Source organism: Medicago sativa, chromosome 4 (assembly GCF_051527215.1).
Source record: "Medicago sativa cultivar Bolivia chromosome 4, Bolivia_mono, whole genome shotgun sequence".
Classification (NCBI taxonomy): domain Eukaryota; kingdom Viridiplantae; phylum Streptophyta; class Magnoliopsida; order Fabales; family Fabaceae; genus Medicago; species Medicago sativa.
The window spans coordinates 29,722,361-29,728,262 of record NC_140752.1 but is presented as its reverse complement, the minus strand read 5'-3'; the positions used below and the strand labels follow the sequence as shown (position 1 = coordinate 29,728,262).

The following is a 5,902-nucleotide window of genomic DNA, read 5'->3' as shown; positions in this document are numbered from 1 at the left end:
TAGTTGATAAATTATTCGACTTCATTTCATGCTAAAAAGTATGATTAGATTATTTTCTTTGGGGTTAGATAGTCTTAAATATTCTCTATCCTTGGAGATTGTAAAATGATATACGATGCACTATCAAGAGTTACACCAAAAAATTGTTTGATTCTTTTTTTAAATGGTAAAGATGGTGATTGCAATGATAATACATTTAAGTAATTTTTTTTTCAATGTATATGACTCGTGCGATAGCACGGGTAGATGAACTAGTATTCTCTAATCCTAACATACACTGTAAGCCTAATTGCACAACCCTAACCCTACTAAATTTTGGCTCCAATTCATGTCAGCCGTTGATCTTCAAACAATCTGATCTGCACACATCACAACCTTCAATTCAAATTTGAATTTTCCCCATTGAAACTCTAATTGTTCACTGAGCCGCTAAAAATCAGCGTCATATTTTTACTATTCCAATGCACATATATTAAATTCTAATACCCATGACTCTCTCTCTCTCTCTCTCTCAATCAAAACCTTCATTCACTGATTCTTTCTCTGCATTCCTCTCTTAATTCCGATATCACGTGCCTCTCCTTTGTGTACACTCATTCATGATGGTGGGGCTTTGATTTACAAAATTTCGTCTGGTAAATTTTCTTCTTCCACCTTTATGATGTTGTGTCAATCGGAGGATTCACAGCATTAATCTGATCATTATTATTCCAATACAAATTTAAGTATTTCAGTTTCTTCTTCAAAACAAGTTGATTTGCTTTGCGATATTGGTGAGGATTATGTCGATGAGTCCGAGAAGGTAGAGACCCATGCCGACGCCGCCGCAACCGCATCTGAGTTCGATGGCGCGTTTGGATTGGAAGTTGACGAGGTGAGTGTAGGGGTTGGTGGTGTTGGGTGGAGTGTGGATCCAGTGGTCGATGAATTTGACGAGGACGAGGGAGCAAGGCCAAACGGAGGTTCCGACGTGCATGAAGAGGTTGTTTTGGTGGAGAGAGAGTGTGGTTCCGGCACGGGAAGTTCGATTATCGGTGAGTCTGTGAACTGAAAGTTGAAAAGGAAAGCGCAAGTAATGTTTGACTTTTGTTGTGTCAAGAACTTTTGATAATTGCTTTTAGGGGAAATTTATTCTTCTGGTAAAATTTCTTCTTCCACCTCTATTTGTTCCTTTCTTATCTAATTTTCTATCGAAGAAAATAGAATAGTTGGATTTCTTCTTCTAAAGTTTGTGTTCTTATTGTTGAGTTTTCCATTAGATTGTTGGCTGATACAAGAGATTTGATAATTCGCAAATGCTTATTGTGTACAATTGCAAGCCTTAAATTTGATTGTGAGGCTTTGGATATACACTTTTGTTGGAGCAAAGAGATCAAACATTGCTGAGTTTGAGACCTGCTGGTGGGGTAGATAACAGGCATCTCTGTTGCAAAATATGGTCTAAGATAGGTAGTTAAAGATAATGATTTGGAAGGTAAAATTATTAGTAGTTTCTATGTGATTTTTGCATGACATGATCGCTATTGAAATTTTTAGCACAATTATGCTCTTATGAGTCATCATCTGAATAAGTTATTTGGATTTTTAGCATATAGGACAGTACACTAGCAAGTTTATATTCATTATTAACTCTGTGATCATTAGATTTATTTCGTATTGTTAATAACTTTTGCTTTGTTATGTTGATAAAGTGACTAGAATTTACTCTTTTGACTGATTCTTTACCTATAATGTTTATTCTTATACTCCATGAGAAATGGAGTATACTTTTGTTGTCAAGTCTGTGAAGGATAATGTCTGCTTCTTATAAGCATGATATGTAGTTGTTCCACATCCATTGAATGGATCACAAACATATTTATTTTGCTTTCCTTTCACTAATGTTTTATTCATACCATTCATTCTCTCATTTGCACTGAATACTAATCTTAACACCCTTTCCCTGCATAATGAGAGGAAAGTGTTTTCTTTGCCAATAACTTTCAGAGGCTAAGCTATTCTTTCTTTGTGAATCACTACTAAAATGGTGTCTTTTTGCTGCTGCCTTTTTGTTTACATTGCAGCCTCTGTAATACTAATGTTCATGCTAAATCCATTTGTTTGTCAATTTGGTGACTTTCTATGTGTAAAAGTGATTGCCTATGAGGTAGATACTGCTAGCTAAAACTGACAGAACATTTATTAAGACAATAATAAAGTTGTCTTTCCCCTCTTTTTCTTCTTATTCTTGGATATGCATATCTCATGTTCTTTGATATGCATGCAGCAATACATAGTGCTCCACAAATCACCTTTTTTTATAAGAGTATGGGAAGCCCACTAATTTATTGCATGCACCTACTATTGTTTTTGAACATGTCATTTATTAGTATTCTTTGTATATAGATTCTTTCACGTTTTTTTAGTAGAGTATGGGAAGCCCACTAATTTATTGCATGCACCTACTATTGTTTTTGAAAATGTCATTTTTCTTGAACATGAATCATAAAAAAATATACCAAATGTCATTTTTCAGTGGCTTCTGAATTCACTTGGATTAGTTTTTGTGGTAATACCTGCAGAAGGATCTTACCATCAGATTTCATGCATAATTACCAAAAAGTAAGTTAGTCTACATAATGTTGTTGAAGTTAAGCTTTAGCTTTTATGCATTTTTTCTTTGTTTTTTTCTATGACATTGGAAGGCGCCAATGTTACTCTTTTTATGTTCTGTTTCTATTCATTGCTTTAATTCTTTCAAAGTTTCCTCTTCTTTGATCTATTGAGATTTATTACATTTCACTTGTGAGATTTTTTTCTTACTATTAGTTTACATTTGAATTAAAAATAGGTGATTTGATCACAGTTGTATAAGTATGCTGCACCACGGATGCAAACAAAGTCTTTACTATTAGGTCCTATGAGCATGACAAGGAGAACATCACTTAAAACATAGTTATGCAGGTTCTGTCATGGAGTGGTCTTGCTGCTGTAGTTTTTTTTTTCTTCCAGTTCAGCGGTGGTGTTTGGAGGCCGGCTAACATGACTCTTTCTGGTATTAAAATCAGTCTTTAGTCTTTAGGTTTGGTCTCCTCTTGAGCCTTTTTTGTTTTTGTTTTTGTTGCTGCCTTTTTGTTTACATTGCAGCCTCTGTAGCCGTTGTTTTATAGAAAGGCTAAGTTTGTATATTTGCTTTAGTAAGTTCAAACTGAAAATTTGACTGTTTTCATGAGAGGAAATAAATAAATATGAGAAGGGCATTAAATTGTGTACATTAGAGTATGATGAAGATTTAAGGCTAAATTTGTATGTGGTTTATTTGTGATTTATTAAGTTTGTATGCTTTCATCTCTCATGGTTTAATTCTTCATGATAGCAAGTGCATATGTAATGGAAAGGATCTGAATCTGTATGCAATACTGCTATATGATTCAAATTTAAAGATATTAGATGCTAGAAACACACGTCATATTATTCAAATTTCTCTGTTCTTTTGTTTAAAGTTTAAAATATAGTTATTTATCTTTGAACTTAATATAAAATTACCAAATTCATGTGTGCTTTCGTGTATGATTTCTAAAGCTGAATCACCTATGCATTATATATAACAACGAGTATTTCTATGCCCTAATCATCTAGCATGTGATGTTGTTTTTACATATCTCAAGGAAAGTACTGCCATGAGTTACCATGTTATGCTTTATGTTTGATTTCATTGGTCTTTTGTATATCTTTAATTTTTTTTTTTTTTGTTATTCTTAGTTTATAAGGGTATTTGATATGCATGCAGCAATACATAGTGCTCCACAAATCACGTTTTTTTTATAAGAGTATGGGAAGCCCACTAATTTATTGCATGCACCTACTATAATATTCTTATTATTTTTTTTAAATAGAGTAGGTTGCACTGTATATATCAGGCATACAAAGAGGCGTGGAACTGCACAACCTTAAAAACACATCTGAAAACATAAAAGCATGTCCATCAAACACTCCAGATTTGTTTCAAAGGGAACCTTCTGCCATTCACTACTGCAGTTCAAATTCTAGCAAATGGATTCCAACAAGAGGCGCAAAGTTCATCAGCCAAGGTTGCCGTTTGCTGATATTACAAATGGTATGAAGGCAGAAGGTATGTTCAACTGTATTGTTGAGGTTTCATTTCAATAGTGTTCTGATTGTTCTTACACACAATATGATATCTGAACGTGTATGCCTTTTTTTTATTATTATTTTTAGGTTCATTGGAAGGCAATTCTGTATACATTATCGATGTTGGCAAGGATTATATTAAGAAGATGCCCTATTTTATTCTTGCTGCATTTCATTTGTATGTACCAATTGAGAATGCTGATAACTACTATTGCTTAAACCATCTTCAATTTTTGTTCAATGTTTTTGTGGCTGATATGTAGCAATTGAGAATGCTAATGGTTTTTTTTTTGAGAGGAATGCTAATGGTTGTTAACTATTATTGCTTACTCCATCTTAAAAATTTAGGTTTAATGTTTTTTGTACATGACATTACTCATATGTCCTTAGCGTATAATAGATTAGACTTAATTCATTCTTAGAGTATACAACTTCAATTACGTATATTGCATATATATATTCAATTATATTGGTAGATGTATATGGCCCGTGCGACAGCACGGGTAGAAGATCTAGTTGGAAGAGATACAAGGGAAACAAAAAACTCATGACGAAGAGAGAGCACACTCACCGCGGCGGTTAATGGCGGTCACAAAATTAAGAAGAAAAACAAATTGAAGCTAGGAAGTTATAAATTTCCTATAAAATTCCGAACTGGACATGCTTGGCCATTTAATTTTATCTCAAAAAATATAGCCACCACTTATGCGATGTTTGTCTCAAATTAACCTCAATAGGTATATAGGTTTTCTTCAACAAAAAATCATATGGGATTGTAATTTCATGAATTTAATTAATGTGTATGTGTTAGTTAATTTTATTTTTTTTAACAAGATGTATGTGTTAATTTTTTAATTTCATTTTATCTCCAAAAAGATAACCAATATGAATTTAATTAACCTCAAGATGTTTGTCTCAAATTAACCTCAAGATGTATGTTATCGGATGTCCCCAAAGGGACAACCTCAAGATCTATGTTGTTGTCTTATTACTTCGTATGTTTGCTAATATTTTTGAATATATTTTCATGTATTTGCATGATAAGAAATGAGTGACATGACATATATTGCACAATTCTTTGATTTTCCGTTGTTGTGTGATAAGTTGAATAATATGTTCGTTGAAAAAAAGTTGAATAATTTGAGAAAAAAAAAATAGATGTTTGGTTATCGTTATTTTGGATAATAATCAATAAGACAATAATTATCGAGGTCTTATAATTATTTTGATACCTCCAATTTTCTTCTTCTTGCTTGGATGTATTAAATGTTTTTAATTTCATTAACCCAAAGATTGCAGTTTTCTTGAATCAAAGCAAATTTGAGAAAGAAGACATTAGATACTTGGAATTTTCAAGAGAATGTGCAAATAACAAGAAAATAAGCACATGGTGAGGAATAAAAGGGTAAAAGTGATTGGAAGACGATATGAAAGTAGAAGTATTATATATGTGTCAATCAGGTGCAGTACAAAATTATGATTATAATTGTTAAAACATATTGAAAGTGTTAATTAATCCCAACTTAATAGTGTGCATCGTATCCAAAGTGGACATGTATCATCTTACCTCTTAGATCAAGTTCATTTTTCTATATTAGTACGCGTATGATCTTTCTTTTAATTCTAATTATCGAAATTGTTTTTTTTATGCAAATAAGGATAAATTTTGAGAACATTAGAAATTGAAACATATTATATTGATGGATATTTACATAAATTATTCTAGATGAGCATTTGAAAGAAATTTATACATTAATATTAAAACGTATGG

At 32.3% G+C, this 5,902-nt stretch overlaps 1 long non-coding RNA gene across 6 annotated transcripts; it reads left to right on the top strand.

Moving 5' to 3' along the window:
• Nucleotides 1–281: 281 nt before the first annotated feature.
• LOC146927637 (uncharacterized) lies at nt 282–4,448 on the top strand. 6 transcript variants are annotated; one of them, XR_015005764.1, is made up of 7 exons: nt 282–635; nt 735–1,139; nt 1,260–1,474; nt 2,516–2,601; nt 2,944–3,034; nt 3,876–4,111; nt 4,219–4,448. It is a non-coding gene; the product is annotated as an uncharacterized LOC146927637 (long non-coding RNA). The 6 variants fall into 6 exon arrangements; XR_015005763.1 differs by lacking the exon at nt 2,516–2,601 and having other exon boundaries at nt 2,831–3,034; nt 3,900–4,111; XR_015005767.1 differs by lacking the exons at nt 282–635; nt 2,516–2,601 and having other exon boundaries at nt 863–1,139; nt 3,881–4,111.
• Nucleotides 4,449–5,902: the final 1,454 nt, after the last annotated feature.